Below are 23401 nucleotides of genomic sequence, written 5' to 3'. Positions count from 1 at the left end.
TGTCCCTATAATGTCAGGAAAAAGTTAAAGTGGATATGAGTTGCCATATCCAAGTAAGACTATTTTTTTCTTTAAGTTTTGGGGCTCAGAAAGATAAACTCTGGTGAGCTGACAAAGTTTAAAAAGACAAAAACAAAAACAAATAAGCAAAACCATAGGCTGATCAGTAAGGCTGGGTGTTCATTTGACTCAGCTACTTCCTAGCTTGGACTTTTGGGCAATTTATTTAACACATGGAGTTCAGGTCGCTTCTGTCCAAAATGGGTAGTGATTTCACAGGTGGTTGTGAGATTTAAGTCAATAGATGCATGCACGTTACCTAGCATGTTATCCAGAGTTTAGCATTTGCTCAATAATTATCTCCCACCAGTTTGCAGAAGTCAACTGTTTAGAGGGGAAATTCACAGATTTGTTTCACCCAGGCAAGGCTTTTTAGTGAAGTTGCAGGGTAAGAGAGAGGGGCCAGGGGTGTGTCCTAAAGTCAGGAAAATAGTGTGTGTGTGATGAGCATTCTTTTCCTTTAGGAACTTGCCACACTGAAGACTTTCTTAGTGAATTCAGTGCAGCCAGTTTTTCTGCTAGCATTAGAAGAAATTGTATTTCTTTAGCTGCTTATCATGCAAGGGAATTGACTAAAGTTTAGAGGGCATATTTTATTAAAAATACTTATCTTTAAATGCTGCAATCTCTGCACAGCAGAGAACACCTGACATGGGGCACAGCACAGTGCAGTGGCAGTAAATTCCAGCCCTGCCACTTAACAGCTCTGTGACGTGGGACAAATTTACATTAATCTCTGCCTATCTCACTGCCCTCATTTGCAAAATGGAAGTAACAATTCACCACAGGGCGGATGTGAGAGCTAAATGATTCAGCATAGGCAAAATGCTTAGAACTATGCCTGGCATGGAATAAATGCTACAAAATATTTATGCAAAAAAACTGCAGACTGAGAAACAAATGGAACCTGGCTGAGGGACAGCTGATCTGCACCTCCCACTCACTCCATCTGTTTCCGTTTAGCAGCCGCTGAAAAGTGCCTACTCTAGTGGTCACTCTTCTTTCCTCCACCCCGCCCCTTCCAAGGAACAGCAGACTGGCCCCAGAAATAGATGCATGAGAGATTTAGTGGGGGAAACACTTGTAGGATAAGGGACAAGGGAGCAGGAGTCAGCAGGGAGAGCATTGGGACCACGAGACAGGTCAGACACCTGTGAAAGGAGCGAGGGAAGGAAGGAGCATTGGTGAGGAAGAGCCACAAACCACAGTGCAGTTCTTAGAAAGTCTCAGCCTGGCCAGAGCCATGAGCAGACGGTGCCTGTTAGAGGAATCCCACGTCAGGCAACACAGGGCCGCTCAGGTGTTGGCTGCTGGGAGGAGCCCAGGGGAAGCGCAGCCTTGGCACATTCGGACAGCTGTCTGGCAGCTGTCATCAGCTGAGCTCCCCATGCCAAGGCCTGTGGAGAGGAAGGAAGATCTGGGTGGCCCACCTCCATGACTGCCATGGCCCTGTAGTTTCATTCATGCAGGTGAAATGCACATAGACTGTAATGGCCACCAGACACTACACTAGGTGTTACCGCACATCTGGTTATTCTTTGGGGACCAGCCAGGAAGCGGCAGCTGAAGCCAGTGCTGGCGCTCTGGTGGGATCCATCCACAGGGAAAGCTGTTGCCTTGCTGGTTGCACATGTCTGGAAACTAATCCATTGCACCCCTCCTGATTTGTGCATTTGCTAAGCATGGACTCCAATGGTAAGCAGCTACCTTTTGTATGAAGGCAAATTCAGGAATAGTATGTATGTATGCTTGTGTATGCATGTGTGTGCGTGCCTGTGGGGGTGTATTTAGAAGCCATATTTCTTTCCTTCCAAACAAAAACAGCCTTACTTGGTTCCACATAAAGTATATCTCTTCTTGGAACTCAAATTACCTACTCAACTGAATAGAAGAATGTCATTAAAAGAGTTGGCATTGCTTCTTAGCCACCAAAATCGTAAGACAGTATTCAGACTTCTTTGAAAAACATCAATAACAAGGTAACTCTTAAGTTTTCCTTTTGAAATGAGATCGCAAATAAGAGTGTCGAGCTGGACAGCCCCGGCTGGCTCTTGCCTGGGTGCTGACAGCATCTCTGTTCTGAACCTGGCACTGTGAGGGCACAGAACGCAAAGGCTTGGTGCCAAGGCTGGGAGGAACAGACAGGACCAAAAGGGTGTTTACAGGCACTGTCAGGACTCAGAGGAGTGAGTCACCAATAACGATTATGGGAACTGCAGTGATGAGCGAGGCCTGCAGACACTCAGCTCACCTGGACAGGCTGCTGCTCTCGCCTGGCACTCAGCTTTTTCTTCATCTCCCTCCGAACCTCGGCCTCCAGCTTAACCATGGCTCTCCCAGGGCAGATGGGGTCAGTGTGATCCTTGCTATCCCATCCCTAAGTGATACTATCATTCACTCATTCATCTGCCCACACTTCATCAAGAATATATTTATTAAGTACAGAATGCACTTAGATTACAGTTTGTATTAACATCAGGTCCCTTACACAATAAACATCTATTTGGTTATATCAATGTGTAGTATTAGCCAACTCAGATCCCTTTGGGAATGAATAAAAGGATAAAGAAGGTAAATTCCAGTAATTGCAAAGAACCTTTTTTCTCAGCTACATGTCGCCCAGACAGCATGGCAAGAGCTTCTGTCATGATTCTCAGTATTGACCACACGTGTGACCTGGTTAGAACCCTCATTCTCCTACTCATGATCTGAAAAGTGAGGATAACACATCTTGCAGCGTATGTGTTAAATTATGTATGCAAAAGGCAAATATTATTGGAGCAAAATAAAATGTAGAAAATAAAAGTATACACATGCAAAATGGAAATTTAGATTCCTTAAAATAATCTGATGTAGGAAAAGTCCTCTTAAACATGTAAAATAATCCAGAAATCATACATAAAAAGGATAATAGATTTTAATATATAAAAATTGTTCCCCTCTATATAATGACATATAGCAAAAACAAAATTCTTTAAAAAGCATGTAATCGATGAGGAAAAACATAGTTGCAAATATATATTATACATACATATGTATAGATATTAAAGATTAATAGCCATAGTATTTAATGATCCCTGCAGATTAATAAGAAAAATGCAATTCTACAGAAACATGAACCTATGCATATGAGCCATTCACAGAAGAATTGCAAGTAGCCAATAAAGACTTGAAAACATTCTCAGCCTATTTCTTAAGAAACATGGATTTTAAAAATAAGGTGATATCATTGTTTTAACCCACCATGTTGACAAAAGTATGAACTATTAATAAAGTCCCTTGTAGGCATGGGGAATGGGTACTTTCACATGGGACTGCGTGAGAGAGAGCTGAGGCAAGGCACCTGCTGTGTATCAGACTTCACTGATACAACTCTTAATCCCAAACATGGGGGAAAGCTAGTTTAAAATAACTTGAGGGAAAAAAAAGAAAAGAATTACTATTATCACAATAAAGAGCTTAGGATAGTTCCCGAATCTCCTGTCCTTTTTAGAAAGATGGGAACCAGGCACTCGATTTGCATTCAGACTCATCCGTTCTGCTCTTCTCTGCTTGTTGTCTTCAGATTTCTTTCTTCCCTTCTTTTTTTTTTTGGGGGGGGGTGCTGACTGACTTTCTCCATTTGGTGGCAAACGTGGCGACCAGAACATTGTGAGTTCTATGTCTTACAGCTCCAACTTAACAGAAAATGACTGATTCAAGCTTCAAGTTCTCCGGGTTCAAAAATCCTAAGGAAGGACTCACTGGCCCTGATTAGAATCAATGAACGTGCCGGGACCAATAATCAATGCCCAGAGAGATAGAATTCCTTTAGTCGTTGCCCACTCCGATTCCAATCCACTTCGTCAGAACATGAGGACATACTTCCCTGGCATCTCCCACCAGAGGGATAAGAGAAGGCATGATTCCTAGACGAAGGGAATGCTATTACTAGAAGTAAAATATGTTACCATATATAAAAGGGTTAGAAATATGCAGGCATGAAATATTTTTTAATTAATTAGGTAATAAAAGATAACTAGGTATAGCCAACTGAAAGAGATATTTAGCAATACCTATCAAGACTAAATATATATATATATATATACTTCTGGTATTTACCCTAAAATTTAACATATATACAAAAAAAGATTAAATTTTTAAATTACTCAACAAATATTCAGTGCACACTGTGTGCCTACACTCTTTTAAGAGCTGGAATAATAATAGTAAAGATAGAAAAGTTTTATATATTTATATATGAGTGGGGAACACACAGAAAATAAGCAAGTGATGGACACATTGCAATTGTTTGCTAAGCACTCTATCCAGTTTCAATTTTTAGGCTTCATAATCTCACGATATAAATGTATTTTCCGTTTCTGCTCAGAGAGTTTTCATTATCTTCAAGCTCCATTTGTGATACCATATATACTTGCAATTGGAAATAGTATTAGATTATGTCTAATTTTTATAGAATTGTATACTTCACAAAGAGCTTTCATATCTACTATCTCACTTCTTTCATGCACCAAAACTGACTTAAATAGAGGCAGGTATCATTATTATTTTGATCATCCTTGAATCTCCAGAACCAAACAAGAACCAAGGGAGAGTTAGTTGGAGGAATCAGAATTAAGAATCAGGGCTAAGGACACGGAGCCAATTAGGTAGCTCGTGTTAGTCATCTAACTCAAGACTGCCAGTTCCAGTTCTTGGGCTTTTCCAGCTATACCATGTTTGAAATTTCTAGAATCATCTAATCATAAGATTTTAGTTGCCCCCATTTTACTTGGTAGCTGCCATTTCTTCTAAATTTAAGGATCTTGGAGATTTGCTTTTTTGTTTTTAAATAAATTATTGATGGTTGATTCACAAAACATGAACTACTGTCATAAAACCTGGAACCAGTAGCAAGTAGAGCTCAGAGTGTAGAAAGAAGTGTTGGCCACACTCATATCTGAGCCTCATGAGAAATCTAAGACTTGTGCTGTAAATTTAATGGCATATGTGTGACTTAGACCAGTCATTCTGCCTCTCTATGAAATGATTATTTTCATTGAATGCTGATTCCTTCTATTGCTAAAATATGATGGGTCAACTTTTCCAGCCACGCCTGCTGAATAATTGTGGATAGCAAGGGTTGTGTTTTAGTTGACCCTGAAGGAGAGGAATACGCATTGCAGAACAAAGTTATTTCCATCAGTTATTTGAGCAACTGAGTGTTCTGGGCTCCACAGATGCAAACTTAATTATAACAAAGAACAAGCATTAGTTCTTTTATGTGATGAAATGAGTCAACAGAGGAAAGTTTGACTGGGCCCACCCTCTTCCTTGGAGAAGTAAGACTCATCGAATGTTATGACATGCCTTTGCAGAGGCCCAGCTAAAAGCAATGGACATGAACTACAGAAACGGAAAGCCTGTTCTTTGGCAGTGGCTTTGTACTGGGGGTCAGCTGACAGAACCAGTCCTTACACAGGAAGTAAGACCATTAGTTACATCCTTCCAGGTCACAAAGAATAACAAACAAGCAGAGTCTCCTTACCTAACATCCATGACAGCCTCTATACTGGGAAGCAAATGAGCTTTGGAATATCAAAAAGCCTGGTTGCAAATTCCAGCCTCTGCCTTAAGTGACCTTGAATAAGGTATTTAATCTGGCTAAACCTCAAGTTTCTAATCTACAAAATTAGGATAATAATATTTACCTTCCAAGACGTCAGTCACAAATGTATTTAAGCACCTGGTAGGGTCCTGACACCAAACAGATGGTGAATATACAGAGGGACGTGCGGAGCTTTAACCATTCTCCCACTGAAGGATACCTAGGCTGTTCCCACTTTTGCCTATTACAACTAACACATCTTTAAACATTCATGCACAGACTGCTATGTAGCATACATTTTCATTTCCTTGAGACAAATGTCCCAGAGTGGAATTGCTGGATTATATGGTCGTTGCATGTTGAAGCTATAAATTATTTGCCAAGCTGCTTTCAAGAGTGGCTGTAGCATTTTACATTCCCACCAGCAACAAATGTACAAGATCAAGTTTCTTCACATTCTCGTCAGCATTTGGTGTTATCACTATTTCAAAAAAAATTTTAAGATTTTATTTATTTTTAGAGAGGGGGAAAAGAGGGAGAGAAACATCTGTGTGCCAGAGAAACATCGATCGGTTGCCTCTTGCGTGTGCCATGCCCAGGCACCAAACCTATAACCCAGGCATGTGCCCTGGCCAGGTATCGAAACGGTGACCTTTTGCTTTGCAGGACCAATATTGTCACTATTTTTTTATCTGAGTCATCTTGATAGCTGCATAATGATATCTCACTGTGGTTTTGATTTGCATTTCTATAATGGCAAATGATGTTGAACAGACTTTCGTAAGTTTATTTTCCATCTGTTTATCCTCCTTAGTGAAATGTCTATTCATGACTTTTGCTCATTTTTTAATGGGCTTATCTCTTTCTTTGCTGTTGTTTTTGAAGTCTTTTTTCTTAAAGATTTTATTTATTTATATGTTTAGAGACAGGGGAAGGGAGGGGAAAAGAGAGGGAGGGAAACATCAATGTGTGGTTGTCTCTCGTGCACCCCCACTGGGACCTGGCCCACAACCCAGGCATGTGCCCTGACTGGGAATTGACTGGCGACCCTCTTATTCTCAGGCTGACGCTGACGCTCTATCCACTGAGCCACACCAGCCAGGGCTGAAAAGTCTTTATGTATTCTAAATATTAGTCATTTGTCAGATAAATGGCTTCCAAATATTTTCTCCCAGTCTGTATTTTGTCTTTTCAACCCTTTAAGAATGTCATTCCTACAGCAAAGGTTTTCAATTTGGAAGTCCAGTTTATCCACTTTTTCTTCTCTGAATCATGCGTTGTTATTTCTAAGAACTCTTCACCCAACCCTAAGTACAAATGTTCTCCTTTATGTTCTCTTCTAAAAGATTAATGATTTCTGTTTTGTATTTAAATCTATGATTCATTTTGAGCTAAATTTTGTATAATGTGTGAAGTTTGGGTTGAAGTTCATTCATTTGCCTGTAGATTATAATTGTCTTAGAACCATTTGTTCAAAAGATGATCATTTCTTTATTGAATTACTTTTTCATCTCTGTCAAAAAATCAGTTGGGTGATTTTGTGTAGTTTATTTCTGGATTCACTCTCCAGTCTGACCCATTGATCTAGGTTTCCTTCCTTCCACCAGCAATATGCAGTCTTGGTGACTATGGCGACATAAGTCTTAACACTGGGCAGAGTGATTCCTCATATTCCAGTCTTCTTTTTCACATGTGTTTTAGCAATCTTAGATCCTTTGCCTTTCCATGGATTTCCCCTTTATTCCTAAAGGATATTCTAACAGATCTAGAATTTTGAGTTGCTAGTTCTCTTCTTTCATCACTTAAGAAATATACCACTTCTTCCTGGCCTCTGAGATTTTGGATGAGAAATCTGCTGTCACTTGAACGTTTTTTTTTTTTTTCCTGCAGAGAGAAGTTGTTTCTCTCTCGTTGCTTTCAGGATTTCTCTTCATCTTTAATTTTTACATGAGTGACTATAATGTGTCTTGGCATGGATTTTTACTTTTTTAGTTCATCCTGTTTGACATTCACTTAGCTTCTTCAATCTACTGGTTTGTGTCCTCTGCCAAATTTGGGAAGGTTCCAGCCATTATTTCTTCAAACACTCTGTCAGGCTCAACCTCTTTCCTCTCTTCCTCCAGTCCTCAGTGATGCAGATGTTGGGTCTTTTGTCATGGTCATACAGGTCCCTAAGTCGCTGACCATATTTACTTCAGCCTGTTTTCTCTCCTTATTCAGACAGGGTGATTTCTATTGTTCTTTCTTTCCATTTACTATGTCCTTCCTCTGGTTGCTGCATTCAGCAGTTGAGTTCATCCATTGAATTTTTTATTCCGGTTATTTTATTTTGAGGTTCTAAAATTTAAGGTGCTTTTGTTATTATCATTGATGCTATTATAGATGTTCACCATTTCCCCCTCCCTTTGTCCCCTTCTTCCCAGTCCCCCCACACCTGGGCCTTCATCACATTGTTGTCTGTGTCCGTGGGCTATGTATATATGGTTTTATGTTCTTTGGCTCATCTCTTCCAGTCTCTCAACCCCCTCCCTTCTGAGATCTGTCAGTCTGTTCCATGTGTCCATGCCCCTGGTTTTGCTTATCACTCTATTTTGTTCATTAGATTCCACATATGAGTGAGATCAAATGGTATTTGTCTTTCTCTAACTGACGTATTTCACCTAACATAATATTCTCCAGGTCCATTCATGCAGTCACAAAGGATAAGAGTTCCTCCTTTTTACAGCCAAGTGGTATTCCACTGTGTCAATGTACCACAGCTTTTTTTTTCCCACTCACCTAATGATGGGTACTTGGGCTGTTTCCAGATCTTGGCAATTATAAATAATGCTGCTGTAAACATAGTAATATTCAAGTTTCTTTATAGATTCTAATTCTTTGCTGAGGTTTTTACTTTTTAATTTGTTTCAAGCATGTTTGTAATTGTTCATTGAAGCATTTTTATGATGGTGGCTTTAAACCTTCTCCCAGCTGAACAGAAGGAGAGAGAAAATAGTTGGTGAACTGAAAGAAACAACAATAAAAATTACCCAATCTGAACAACAGAAAGAATAAACTGGAAAACAAAAAGGTAGAGAGACACTCAGAGACCTGCATAACTATAATAAAAGTTCTATAGTTGTGTTTCCAGCATACGGAGAGAAGAGAAAAAGGAGGGCATAGCTGGAAAAACAAATGGCTAAAGACGGCCACAGTTCTAACATCTGTCACATCAGTGTTAGTGTTCATCAGCTTTAGTCACTCGTGTTGGAATTTTCCTGGTTCTTGCTGTGATGAATCATTTTCAACCAAAACCTAGACATTTTCTGTGTTGTTTAGAAACTTCAGATTTTATTTCAATTCTGGCTGCCTTCCTACACTCTTGCTGTGTCAGGGGAAGAGGGCATGTTGCTTCATTACAGCCAGATGGAAAGAGAAGCCCAGGTCCCTCACGTGGATGGGACCTTTGCGGATGAACGGGGAGCTTTGTGACTACTGTGCAGGAAGGACGGTACTGGCACCCCTCTCAGCCTGCTCTGACACCACCCTTGTTTTGTCCTATCCAGAGTGAAGCGCTAGGCTACCCACCTGTCTTTGCTGATGGTCTTTGTCTAGGCTACCCACCATTCGTGGAGGTGAGGCCACACTTTCTTCATGGTGTTTGGCTGGAACAGAGCCATCAGTGTCAAAAAGTTTTCCGTGGTGCGAGATTTTGCTTTTCCTGGCCCTTTGGCTACAGGGAGCAGGCTTTTTGGGGTCTTTTTTTGTTTGTACCCAAGGGCACTTTCAGTGCTCTAACTTCTCTGGATCCAATTTTAGAATATACAAGCCAAAAGAACACCCAAGAACCCCACTACGCTATTGTTCCTCAGGTTCCAAGGTCCCTGTACAGTTCACCTTCCTCTCTCCACCTTTCAGATATTGTACATTTGTTCCATACAACTGTACTTAGTGGGAGAAATAGGGAAAAACCATCTATTTCATCTTCATGGAAGCAAAAGTTCTGAATATTCATTTTTAATAACACTTTATTGTAAAAAAATTTGACATTAAATAAACTGTTAAAACTAGAAAAAGACTTCTTATAATTTTTACATTGTAATTACTTACAAGATTAAGATTTGCAGGTGGTATTTAGTTATCCATGTCCACAGTAAAGCTATGTACATGTCTAGCCAGTGCTCCAAGCTAAAGGCCATGTTGGAAGGCAGATAGGTAACTAAGTGCCTTAGGTGTGTGGTTTGATGGTGCTAAGTAAGCCAGTCTGCCCCAAACAAATCCTCCCCCTGGATAGCACATAGCGTTACCAGGCTTAAGCTTTATCTCCTTAGCTTATGCCTACAAAATCAGTTGAACAGAAACAGCCATGGAGAATGTGCAGCACCATCCCATACCCTGAGAGTGCTGCATGCCGTGAACACTCATTAGTAAAGAGGAGCAACCAGATACTTAACAGAACCAAACAGATATGAGGATAGTTCACCATGCCCCTCAAATACGTTCTTTTAGATGTACATCCATAGTCACACACATATATCTCTGACAACCAAATGAATAAACCAAAATACCCAATTTAAAAGGCACTTTCGGTTATGACTAACATATTTATTGACAATGGCTTCATGTGTTGAAAAGGTCACAAGAAGTTGGGTGCAGCATGTTTTCCCTATTAGCTTCAGCCATTCAGGAACTAAGCTCAATAAGTATTTATTAAGCACTTACTGTGTGACAGGCACCACATTATGTACTAGGGATAAGAATTTATAAATCACTTCTCTATGCTTTCTCTTATTTGATGGCTCTTATACCAGAAAGATGTTTCTAGGAAATTGGATTTCTTTATCATAAATCTGTATTGCATTTTAGAAACTGCTTTCCTTTATCTCAACTGACTAATTCTTAAAATAAGGTAGAAACATTACTTGTTATTGTTCATATTTAATAAATGAGGGAAGTGAGGCCCCAAATTTAGGTGTCTCTCCCCCAGCCCGTCAACTAGGAGAATTGGGGGAAAGTCTTAAATGGCATCTTCTGACCACCCAGCCCAGGGCACTTTCCACATCACACCTGGGTGCTGCCCAGCTCCCAAGAGCCATTTTCCCCAAAAGATCTGTCAGTCTTTAGTTAAAATCCCACCTTTAGATTATAGCCATTTGTCTAAATCTTTCCACCAAACCAAAGACTCCACAAGGGTGAAAACTTTATCATTACAACCCATTATGATTTTATACATCTGTCTTGGTTGGTATTCCATTAGTATTTATTGACTTAATTTCAATGACTGCAAAGGACTCTAGATTCTGAAATAACCCTTGATGTTCTTCACCATAATCAATCCACCAGCCTCAGACCCTTCCTAGCTCTGTGAGCTCAGTTAAATTAATAAAATTCTCTTGTTTGCAAAATGGGCATGATAATGCTTACTTACAGGGTTGTTATGAATATGGAAGACGGTAAATGCTAATTTTTATTGTAAATTATGTAAAATTCCTAGGACACTCTTTGGCATGGAACAGACTGCCCTTCCTTCATTCTCTGGCCCCCACTGGACAGCAAATTTCATGAAGGAAAGGGCACGTCTATTTAAAACCCACAGTACAATGCTCTTTACTTATCAGCCATTGGAAACTGATCTGCTAAATGAATGGAAAAATTAATACAATACCACAAAAGGATTTTTTAAAATATCAGTGTTACAAAATATTTAACTTTACTGAGATCAAGCTGATGCAATATTTTAACAGTATAGTAAATCTATGTATATCTTCTAAAGTAAAATATATGAGCATCAATCACTCTGAATCTTTTGACTTTAACATGTTTGCTCTATTATTTATTTTCACTTTGAAGTCCTATCAGCTCCCTACTACCTGCCTTTATCCTTTCCTGCAAACTAATCATTCATTCATGCATGCAATTAACATTTGCTGAGCACTTACTGTCTACCACAAACCAGGTTGCAAAGATTCATAAGGCTCTCTCTCTGCCTCTAAAGGATTTATATGCTACAAAGAAAAGCCAACGCATAAACAATGTATAATTAATGGAGGTGTTATGATAGAAGTACGAAAAAGTGCTATAGTAATAAGAGTGATTCATTCTGCCTGGGGAGTTTGCTTATGGGAGCTTACATGTGGGAAAGTGATTTTTCTCTTTGCAAACTAAATTGACTTACTGGTAATAAAAATAGTTTCCATTTGTGTAGTATGTTGCAAAATGCTTTCACATCCATTTATTATTTTAATCCTTACAATGAAGGCTCTATAGTTTAGTGGTTTTAAAAATATATATATTCATCCAAAAAGGCAGCTCTAGGGTCAACAGATAAATATTATGAAAATTCATTCTAAAGCCCACGGCTAGATGATACGAGCCAAAACTAGAAATGGGAATAGCTAATAGCGAAGACCTGCTCCTTTCCCGTCATCCTCAGTGCCATCGCCTCACTTCAAGCCTGAGCCAACATCTTGCTCATACGTTATTATAACAACCTTCTAACTGGATTCCCTCATTCGTGTCTCATTTGCCTCCAAGCCATTTGCTACATTGGTCACAAAATGATCATTTTAAAATGCAAATTGAACCAAGTCGTTTTCCTATAGAGTTGTTCATTTCCTATAGGAAGAAGTCCAAATGCTTCTGCGTGGTACAGAAAACTTTCAACCACCATCTAAACCTATCAAACTTTTCTAATTCTTTACGGGTCACTCTCTTCCAATGAACTTACTGATGTCACTCAAGGCCACCATGCTACTTCCATTTCTACGCCTTTGAGCGTCTTTGCCCTACAGTGCCTTCAACCCTCCCCTGTGCTGTTTGGTAGGATGACAGTGGGACCCAAACAGTGTGGCTTTTTTGTTGTTGTTTGTATTAGACTTAACTCAACAATAATGGTAAAATCCTGGCGACACAATTTTTGATCTTGCTTTTTCTTCTTAATTTATTATTGCATGAAATACAGGTTGGGAACCAATAGTTTTAGCCTTTTCTTCTAAAATCTCATGAAAAGATCAGTATGTTTTTATTACATATCAAAGGTTCACGACACTTACATGCATTTAACAGAACTAAAATGTATTCTCTTGTGAGCTCAGGCTGTGCTAAATGCTAAGGAACCAGCTGAGGATAAGTCAAAACAAGGCAGATATAAGTCTGTGGTGGATCTTACATTCAATGAAATAAACAATAAGTGAATTAATTAAATCTTATCAATGTGTGACAATGCTATTAAGGAAATAAAGGCTGGTCTGAGGAAGGAGGTACTTTGGAGTGAGCAGACAGTCCATGAAGATCTCTGTGAGGAAGAAACATTTGAGATGGGACTTGAAAGATGCGAAGCCAGATATGCAGCCAGTAGAAGGGTGTGCGGAGCTAAGGGAGAGCCTTGGAGGGGGCGAAGAACTGAAAAACCTATGTCACTGTGCATAGTGAGTGACGGGAAGAGTGGGCTGGGTCAACAATAGATCATGCAGGACCTCATAGGTCAAGGTGAGGAAGCCGCTGAAAGATTTTAAGCAAGTGAATGATGAAGCTGAATGCAGGATGCAGGATAGAAAATGGATTACAAGAGAGCAGAAGAAGTAAGAAGACCAGTTAGGAGGCTGTGGCAATGGTCCTATCGAGATATTTTGATAAATGGGACTATCGTGGTGGCAATGGCAGGGCTGAGCAGTGGATGGATTTGGGATACACTTTGTAGATGAATCCAACAAGACCATCTCAGAGGAGAGCAAAAAGAATCAAGGATGAGTCCTAGATTTCTGACCTGAAGCAACAGGAAAAATGGTGGAGCCATTAACTGAAATAGGGGAGACTGGGAGAATTTGAGAAAATGGAAAAAACATGGAAGTTTCAGTTTGGACATGTCATGTTTGAGATGGCTATAAAACATTTGAGGGGAGCCACCACGTTGGCAGTTGGACACATTCATATGTCAGAAGGGAGTCCTGAGCTAGATATGTAAGTGTGGGAGTTTTTAATATAGAGATGGGTGAGATGAACTAATGCATTAAATGTGTGGTTTGAAATAATGCATGGGAAGTATAGACACTTCACTTGGAACGTAGCAAACATGTGCTTAAAAATATTCGCTACAGGACGCTGCTTATGGTCAGGACATTCTTTGCACAGTGTAGCCCAAATCTTTTCTATTAAAGACAAATGGCCCTTCTGTCATTGGTTTCTCAATAGAAATACATCTAGTAGTCTTAATAAGCTAGTCATGATTTAGAGACTGATTTAGAACATTTATGTTTTCATATGTGGAAATACAAAAGAATAAAGATAACAGTCTGCTAACATAAATACATGGCATATAATATAAAAGTGTGTATATAACAGAAAAAGTGTATCCCTCTGCATAATTTAGTTTAAAAAGTATTTTTAAAAAACGGAACATCAAGGTAGTTAAATTATTCGGATTTACAGAGTTTTAGCACCTATATATAAAATAAATACATTTTAGAATGCTGATCCATTTATGACACAGTAGACTAATTAATTTTTATGCCGTGGGAGGCACAGTGGTCATGGTTAAGAAAATGTGGTTTCACCTCACACTTCCTGTTTCTGTTATTTACTAGCTGTGCAATTTTGGGCAAATTATATAGCCTCTCAGTTCCTTAATTTCCTCATCTGTAGACCATAGATAATTATAACACCTATCTAATCAGTCTGTCACAAGAAATGGCAATGATGTGTGTAAAATATGTGGCACGGTGCCTTAGGTAATCAATAAATGATCTATCGATATCAGAGGTCCTCAATCCTGGATGAATATTATAATCACCTGGGGAGGTTTTAAAATACCGATGTCCAGGCTTCATCTAAACCAATTAAATCAATATCTGTAGGCAGGACTCAGGATAACAACAATATTTTTAAAACGTTCCCTAGGGGATTCTAATGTGTGGCAAGGGTGTAGAACTACTAGGCTATAATAAATGATCGTCTATGAAATATTTCTATTGAGTTATATCTACATGATATAACGTGATACCGACTAAACAAGTAGTCAAAAGATTTTCAAAATCTGTCCAGCAATTTCGTTTGAGGGGGAAAAAAGGAAATTGGAAGAGTAGGTAATGACAATAGGAACGAAGAAATGGCCTGGCTTCTCTAACCCGAAGCCCGCACTCCAGGCCCAGCTCCACCACTGAGCCCTTCGTGATTTCAGTCAAGTCACTCAACCACCGCTTCCTCGTGGGCGCAATGCAGGTGGTGACGGTGCCTGCCTCTCCCTGTGTTGTCCCTGGGCTACGTGATTTAATATTTGTAAAGTGCTTAGAACAACTTCTGGTACATAGTAAGTACTACATGTGTTTAAAAATATTAATGGGGAAGTATTCGGAATGAAATAATGCTGTTAATATTGAATTCCAGTCGCATGCTTTCACATGAAATTAGTACTGAAAAATAGGCACAGGACAGAAATTCTGAAGTGACTTAAAAAAAAAAAACATTCTTTATACCTTCTATCAAAGATTACACCGGTCTGCAGTTCAAACTAGCTCTCTCGCATTGAGGAAGATGGCGTGTTAATCTTGCCAGGATCTGGGTAAGATACCATGAAATATGTTAGTTCAAGTGTCCATTATCCCTGAAGCCCTGACATTAAACGATTACATGAGAATTTTAAAAACATGGTCACCATCTACAGGTGCTATACTGGGTTTAGGTCCTGGGGGTAGGTCTTCAGGGATGGGTCCGCTCTTTGTTTCACCTGGTCTGGCCCTGGTCGGCTTCTCTAGCTTTGTTCTAATGGCCCCACCTCACCCCCCACTGGACAACTTCTCCCCACTTCCTCCCACCTGTCCTACTCTTCTCTCCCCCAAGCCTTGGCTGCTCTTGCTGATGCGTCCTCCCAGAATGCTCTTCTCATTTTGCTCTGACTCTCCCATCCTTAGCCGGCACATCTTCTAAGACTCAGATCCAGTACTAACCTCTTCTGTGAAGCTTTTCCCAATGCCCCAGGTTTAAGTAACGATTCCCTCTTTTATACTTGTTTATCCTGTGAGCAGATGGCCTTTTTTAAAACTATGTTTGATTCTTCTTAAAGGCCAGAACCCTAGTCTTATTTGTTTGCATATGTACTTATTTAAGGATTAGCACCTGGTACAGAGCCTGGGTAGTTTAATTTCACTGACTCAGAAAATGGAAAGAAGGGAGAGTTGGACGAAAGAAATGGATGGCATCCATTTGTATGGGGCTTGACTGAGAGGAGAGGAGCCGTCAGTGGGCACAAAGGTGTCAGTGGGCATCTATGGCCCCTGGTTTTAGTAAGATTGACAGGAAAACCATCCCAGCGCAAAGCCGTCGGCTTCTCTAGACCTAAGACACTGTCTCCCCTCTGCTGCACGGAGAGACACCGTCCGGATTTCAGCGAGACTGGGTGGTCTGAGACGGCAGCAGAAGGGTCCCTCACACCTACACCACAGAGTCCGTTTACAAACACCGCAATTTCTCTAGCTTCCCATGTTCCTCAGTTCATTCTCATCTTTGAAAGGTTCTCTCAAGTTCCACCGCCTCTTGGAGGTCTTCCCAGGTGAGCAGAGACAAAGCCCCAAGACTCACAATAACTGGAGCACAACAGACTAAGCGTAGGAGCTCCGGGATTCTGACTCTGCTGTTGGCTCTGTGGTGAGAGCAAGCTGCTTAATTCTGTCCTTGGTTCACTTGGCTGTGATACGAGGACAGTAACGGTGCTTATCACGGAGTCGTCAAGTAGAGTAAATGTTTAAAATAGCTCCTTACATGAGAAGAGTACTAAATCCATGTTAATATTTGATATTATAAATTATTAATATTATCTGTTAGTTAATATTATAGACAAGAACTACCGAATTCCCTTCCTTCATTCCATCTTTCCTCAAGCAGGAAGAATGTAGGTGCCTCTGTTTTAATTAGCATAACATTGCTTATTTTAGGAGTTAAGGGATTATATGTGTTGGCCATATTGAGGATATACATTCACCTTCTGTATAAATCAACAGGTCTACAGTTAAATTAAATACAGAATGAGATTTTTCCATATACGAATCCTGTGGCATTTGTTGCTTCTGAGTCTATTTAGCAATGGTGATGACACTCGACAAAATGACCAAACTTGTATAATGGCAGAGAAACGGCAGATCGGCCTGGCCTATGATTCACTAAAATCCGAACAAGGCAGAATCTATCAGATGCACCAGGACACTTTTATTTTCTAAACTGGAATAAGCTGAATACAAGTATAAAGCTTATTCTGCACCTCATCTTAAGTTCCTTTGAAGTCTTTAGTGAGTCTCTCCCAACTAAGGAGACTGGCCCTCCGAGAAGAATCTAGGTGTGATAGGGGATTAGGTTAAACAAGCGCCAACAGAGACCTGGTATCCAGCGTTCTCTTTCCCAATTTCCTATCAAGAGGGCCAGTCTTACCCTCCTTAGTAAATGAACTACAGGGAGCTCTAAAGAGGAATCCCTAACATTAAGTCTGAAGACAAGTCTCAGGTTATGTCCCCAGCACTGATGAATAAATAACAAGTCATTAGGTTATCTTTCATTAATAACCGATTGTTTTTACACTTGAGTTGGGCTTAAATTTTTGAGCATTAACGATTATTAATAAAAAGAGCCTGTGTTAGCATTCACAAGCAAATTCAACCCACAGGCATCTTACACTCTTACCAGAACAGAGTTCCTAAGTCCTCCAAGAACTATGTGCTGCTAGTCAAAAAGTTGTCTTGCTTTTCCCATGGCCTCCTTCTCCGGAGCCTTCCTTCCCCAGCTGTCTACCTCAGGAGTCTATCTTCTTGAGTAGTAGAGCAGACAATTGTACTCACAGGGAGCAGGACTGAAAAAGAACACAGGGTTGTAACTCAGAAGATGGTCATTTTACTTGGTTTTGCCACGTACTAGCTGTGTTTCCTTGTGAATTCACTTAACTTTAGGTTCCATTTATTCAGTAATAATATTGCCACCTCCCTCCCTGCCAGAGTCACTTTGAGGACGTGAGAACTGTCTATGAAGGTAGTTCTGAGCTGTACGCTGCCAAACAGTCGTCACTCTAACTCTGCTCATCCCACAGCACGGCAGTCAGGTGCCAGCGGTCTGTGGTGTAGACTGAGTTTAAATCCAGCCTCCCGTTCACCAGTTTTGACCTTGAACAAGTTCGTGCTTCCATTTCCTCATTCGCAGAATATAAAATGAAAGGGCAGCTGCATGGCACTTAGGAAAATGACTAGAACCTGGTAAAACAGTCCATAAGAGTTAGGATATGATCCAATGAAGCTTTTTCCCTTTAAATGGCTACCCCTTGATTGTGTGTGAGCTGCGAGGAAGCAGGAGGATAAGATCCGATACCCACCTTTGGGGGCCTCCCAGACTCATGAAGAGTGGACACTCAGTAAACATGTGTTACTACACAGATAAAATGTGGGGACGCATGGCTTCATTCCTGACCCCCTGCTCTGTCCTCCTGCCCTCACTGTTTCCCCGCTCTCCCTAGATAAATTTCCCTGTAATCGAATTTACGTTCATGGATGGCTTCAGCTATCAACTGCGCACCGACAGAGCTAAAATTCATAACCCAGAACTCCGCCCTCACTGCAGGGTGTCTCCAGGCAGCTTCCTCCCTCCCCCCACTCCTGAACCTGTACCGCCTTCAGCTAATCCCTCCACCTAATCATTGACCAAACCATGACAGTTCTGTCAGAGAAACACTGTGTCCCAGTTCTCAACATCCGTACACACGACTGCATTCATCCTGACTGTTGCAGGAGCTCCCTCAGCATGTCTGTGAGCCGGTCTCACCTTCCCTACCCAACAGTCACCCCCATTCGGCCATAATAAAACATTTCGTTATGGATTAGGTTCATTCCCCATTCAGGCCTGCAAACTTCATGCAATGACTTGCACTGATAAATGAATTTCGGATGTCAAGGGGACATACATTCCCATGGACCTATTTAAAGCATCACGCCCAAAGTGGAGACTTAGTAAGACTGAATTGATAGCATAGAGGATGAGGCACTAACCTAGACCAAAACCAATACACTCCTTTGCTCAGAGTTCTCTTAACAAATGTAAAATATGATAAAAAAAACTTCCTGATTTTTTTACTGAACATTCATAGTTTCCAAAATAAATATTTAAAACTTCTAATCTTTCTATGATTCTGAAAATATTAAGACAAATTTGATAGATGCAATACTCTTGACCTACATAAACCCCAAATATTCAGTATTTACTCAAAATGCATCTTTACTTTTGTCTGCATAGACTAACTTATCAATGGAAGGAGTTCACTTCCTAGAATGTAAAATAAAAGAATTAAATGCAGCATATACAATCTATACCGCCAGGCCTCATTCTTCAAATAGGAGAAAATGAGTAAGTACATTTGAGTTTTTCTGAATTTTTATGGGATATGTATTTTGAAAATAAGATGGTGTCGCTCTCAGATCATGACTGCCCATTGTTATTCATTTAGTCAGGTGTAACTGAGAAGGCTTCAGGGATTATCCTTTCTGTCCCTTATCCTTTGATAGAGGTAGCAACCACTGTTTTCAGGGCCAGTCCCTGCGGTTGTGTTTTGCTCAGACGTGTTCCATGTCTCTGGCGATGGCCTGAGGGACCACGTACAGAGCAGGAGAGTGAGAATGGGAGATAGGGGTATTAAGCACAGACTATACACACTGCGTAGATAAATTACTTTGTTTCTAGGCCTTGCTTTACTAACTATAAATAGGAATATTTTCTCTCTCTACTCACAAAGCATATTATAACAAGTAAAGAAGATAATAAATGGAAATCTCATTTCAAGCTACAATTACAATGATTCGGTGTGTAATTTCTTCTGCCTTCCTGCTGAACTTGCCTTACCTCCATACTCCTAGTCATCTTGCAGCTCCAGCCACGACCGGCCCAGCGATGCTTTGTCGGAGCATGCAGGACTCCAATTCAGTAGGTCACTTTCAGCCTGGAATCTCACTATTTATGACTCTGTCTAGACAACTGGGGCTGGGATTTATCATAACTAGAATTGATAGCAAATAATTATTTCCAATCTCTCTGATCATGCACAGAATACCTAGCCCCTCACACAGTGTCTGGAACGTAGTAGTTACTTGATACATAGTTTCCAGATACAAAAATGAAGAACTAGGAAAATAAAGGAATATGTCAGACATAGCCACTGCCTTCAGAGACTTATAATCTAGTCAAGTTGCCGAGCACTAAAGAAAAAACACAAGCAGCAAGGGAACAGTTAAGTCAGTCTACACAAGCACCCAGTGCGCATCATGGAAGGAGTTACTGTAGTCACCCTCCGTCTTAGGTGGGCACATTGGAGCCTGCTAACAAACTTCCAACGCACTACAAAGGGTGACACTACCTGAAAGACACTTCATCATATTTGAGGGTTATTGTTTATTATCAGGGGAAGACTCTGGATCATGTCCTTTTTCAGTGAGTCAGCCCATCCTGGGTGGCCTGGACCAGGTGGCCTGTGGTAAGATGCTTGGACACTGGATATAATTTAAATGTAGGCCAAGCAGCACATAAGGATGGCGTGGATATGCTGTAAGAAAAAGAGAAGTCAAAGATGACCCCAAGGTATTTGACCTGGGTAACTATCGCAATGAGGTAACATTTATTGAAATGGGGGATTATGGCAGGGCTATTCAATTTGGGGGTCATCGTGAAACATTGGGGTGTCATGAAATACTGAGATGTCTGTGAAGACATGTCCTAAGCAGGTGGGGGAGGATCTGGAGCACCAGTGGAGGGGCAGGCCTTAGACCTTAGATGGGAGTGTCGGGCAAGTAGCAGGAGGGAAGATGAGGTATCCGGGGACAGAGTGACTGGAAAAGGGGGCAGTGACAAGCTGTGGAAGCCATCCTATAACTGTGGCTGGGCATGAGGACAGGAGAGAAGGCTTCAGGATGAAGTAAAAGCTCTCCAGTGAGGCCCTCGACCTCTCCAGGTGTTCTTCTAGTACACGGTTCTTACATGTCAGCTTGTTTCCTAATCACGGGTCTCAAAATCAACTTAGTGATTTGAGAGCAATTCAGGAATTTAATAAAATTAAACAGAATTTTAAAATAGACTTTATTGCATGTATTAAAAGTAAGAATTGCTTAATAAAAGTTTTATTCCAGTTGCATGTTTGTGTATGGGCATGAGTGGGTTTGTGTCTTCCCTGGGTTAGAGCAAAAATATTTTTCAAAACACTGGTGCATTGCCCTGGCCAGTGTGGTCCAGTTGCTTGGGCACTGTCCCCCAAACTACAAGGTCGCAGGTTTGATTCCTGGTTAGGTACATACCTAGGTTGTGGTTTTGGTCCCTGGTCAGGGTGCATACCAGAAGCAGCATTTTAATGTTTCTTTCTCACATCAATGTTTCTCTTCCTCCCTCTCTCTCCTTCCTCCCTCCCCCTCCCTTTAAAGTATTGCTTAATATCAATAAAGGTGTCCCCCAAGTAAAGAAACAAAAAACACTGGCCCAGGACAGTGGAAAGAAATGAACAAGGGATTGTCAAAGCCAGGGACCAAGTTAATGGTCATCTAGTTAACATGTGCAGATGAGAAAGACTATAATATAGACTCAAAGACCTTGACTTTGGATGGGTTAGAGGACCACAACCCCTCCCTCCCTACCCCCTCCTACTGCCACCCTCCCACCAACCCCTCTATAGGGAAGACTTGGTCTGAATATTGTCAGTGACGGGATGCTCACCAGATCACAAGTTCTACATTTCGGAAGGCAATTTTCCTCGTATTAAAAACTAAAGCCTTTGTTAACACTCTCTGCGAAGTGAAAGCAGTGAGTGGAGGCCTGGCATTCGAACTTTGGGATTTAGTGAGCCTGGTGTGGAGTTTGATCATGTTACGTAACAGCAAACTTGCCGGCTTCCCTCGGTTTGGAAGAGCTCCAAATCCTCTGAAACAAAACCAGTATCCGAACACCATGAAATCTTTTTCTTGTCAAACTTTAACCCACAATGGCACTGGTTAGCTTTTAAATGTATGCTGTCTGCAATTTTAATGGGTGAGTGAAGGTTTATGCCTACATTTCCTCCTTCAAGATTTTTTGTTGGATCTGCAGCTCATTCCAACCAAATATAACCTTATTTAGAAAAAAAAAATTGTTCATTTTTAAGACTTTACATGCCTTGGCTGCTGAAAGTTTTTTCCTCTAAAATACATTAATGAATAATAGTTAAGAATGTGTCAATAAGTGCTGTGAAAATGGCCATTTATAGTTTTAATTCTAATGAGCTCAGTTTATTTTCTTGGCAATATAATTTAGAATAATAAAAGTACTTCCAGTTCTATATTTTGCCTGATTGTTAAAAATGGTTTTGAGAGTATTAACTTGAATTAATTTTCTATGCACCTAAGCAATTTCTGAGTCATCTCTGAATTTTAAGTACTTTTTTCTTATTGTAAAAGACACTATCAGATATACACATTATACATAAAATATATTTCTCCCTTGCAATGTTGTTCTCTTTCTACTGTATTTATTCTGATTTATTTAAATTTGAAGCACTGGAGTAACAAAAGTGGAAGTGAAATTGAACTAAGAGAATGAGGACTCATAAAAATGTACACTCTGCCTACATCAGTGAGTGTATGCTAATTTATGACACTATTTTATCTTAGCCCAGTTTTAAGCAAAATCAAGTAGAGTGTGAATCCATTTTCTCTCTCTTTGGGAGTACTCTACATTCTAGGATTCATTCAATAGTTTCACTTAGATCTAAGTGCCCGGAAAACATTAACGTTGCAAAACAGAAACAAAAAATATCCATATCTTTTATGTTGTATGAATCATTTTGCTGTTAGAGCCTCATATAACTGTTTTTCTGTATGTCAAGTTTTTATTTATGAAAGGAAATATACAAAATCAGTTCTATTGCTTGCAACAAGAGCGCTGCCATGGAAAGCTCGCTGCCCCCTTCCATTTTGCAAGCCTCAACAAGTCTGTTGCTGAGTCAGAACCTCCTTTTTCCCCCTGATGTGCGAAATCTTTCTCCCTCGAATTCATAAAGCTTCAGAAATGTTACAGCCTCCCTAGGGGTAAGGGGAGGGGGTGGCCGCCTGAACGCAGCGGGGAGGAGTCCCCCCCCACAGCAGTCTTGATGACAGCACATTAAGCGCTTTTATGAAATAGGAAGACTTGGAGCTGGCCCAGGGTTGCCATGGGAGCTCATTATATGTATATTCGTGTGTAAAAAACCACAGGGAACCGTGTTAGGGTCCAGGAGTGAAAATGTTTGCTGTGCAGTGGAGGCTTCACATTGACTCACAGAAAACACCTTCCCGCGACTGCAGGAAGGTCGGTGACCGCACGCGAGCGCGCTGCGAGAGGCTAAAAACGGAAACGAGCCCCAGAAGGCGCTTTCTAGGGCAACCAGCAGGGCTCCAAGTTGGAGCCGCGATGGGGCCAGGGATGGAGGCGAACTGCCCGGCATTCTGCTGGGCAGGCAGGGTCCGTGCACTAGCGAGACGGCCACAGGACCCCGGTGCTGAGCCAGCGGGGCCAGAGGACTCCACCGGAACTGGGAACCGCTCCGGGTCACACTCGCTGCCTCAGTTTCCCCCGTGGGCCAGCCCCATCCGGGGAAGAGTCTGTCCCTGGAAAGCCCCTGTCCGTGTGGCCAGGCCTCACATGACCAAGGGTGGGGAGTAGGTGACATGAAGGAGGCGCGGCCGCGAGCGCAACCAGGCAAGAGCGGCAGGGGGCGCGTTCAACGAGGAGCAGGAGGGGCCGTTGCTCCGGAATCATCGGCGC

At 41.0% G+C, this 23401-nt stretch overlaps 1 long non-coding RNA gene across 2 annotated transcripts; it reads right to left on the bottom strand.

Annotated features, from left to right (window-relative positions):
* Positions 1 to 4246: 4246 nt before the first annotated feature.
* On the bottom strand, positions 4247 to 22783 carry LOC128628441 (uncharacterized). 2 transcript variants are annotated; one of them, XR_008392819.1, is made up of 5 exons: positions 21341 to 22783; positions 17291 to 17456; positions 15097 to 15178; positions 8426 to 8617; positions 4247 to 7984 (listed from the first exon to the last, which is right to left on the bottom strand). It is a non-coding gene; the product is annotated as an uncharacterized LOC128628441 (long non-coding RNA). The 2 variants fall into 2 exon arrangements; XR_008392818.1 differs by having other exon boundaries at positions 4247 to 8617.
* Between the last annotated feature and the right edge of the window lie 618 nt (positions 22784 to 23401).

This window comes from Artibeus jamaicensis, unplaced genomic scaffold (genome assembly GCF_021234435.1).
Source record: "Artibeus jamaicensis isolate MK-2021 breed Jamaican fruit bat unplaced genomic scaffold, CSHL_Jam_final contig_76, whole genome shotgun sequence".
In the NCBI taxonomy this organism is placed as follows: Eukaryota; Metazoa; Chordata; class Mammalia; order Chiroptera; family Phyllostomidae; genus Artibeus; species Artibeus jamaicensis.
This window is presented reverse-complemented; position numbering and strand designations above follow the sequence as displayed.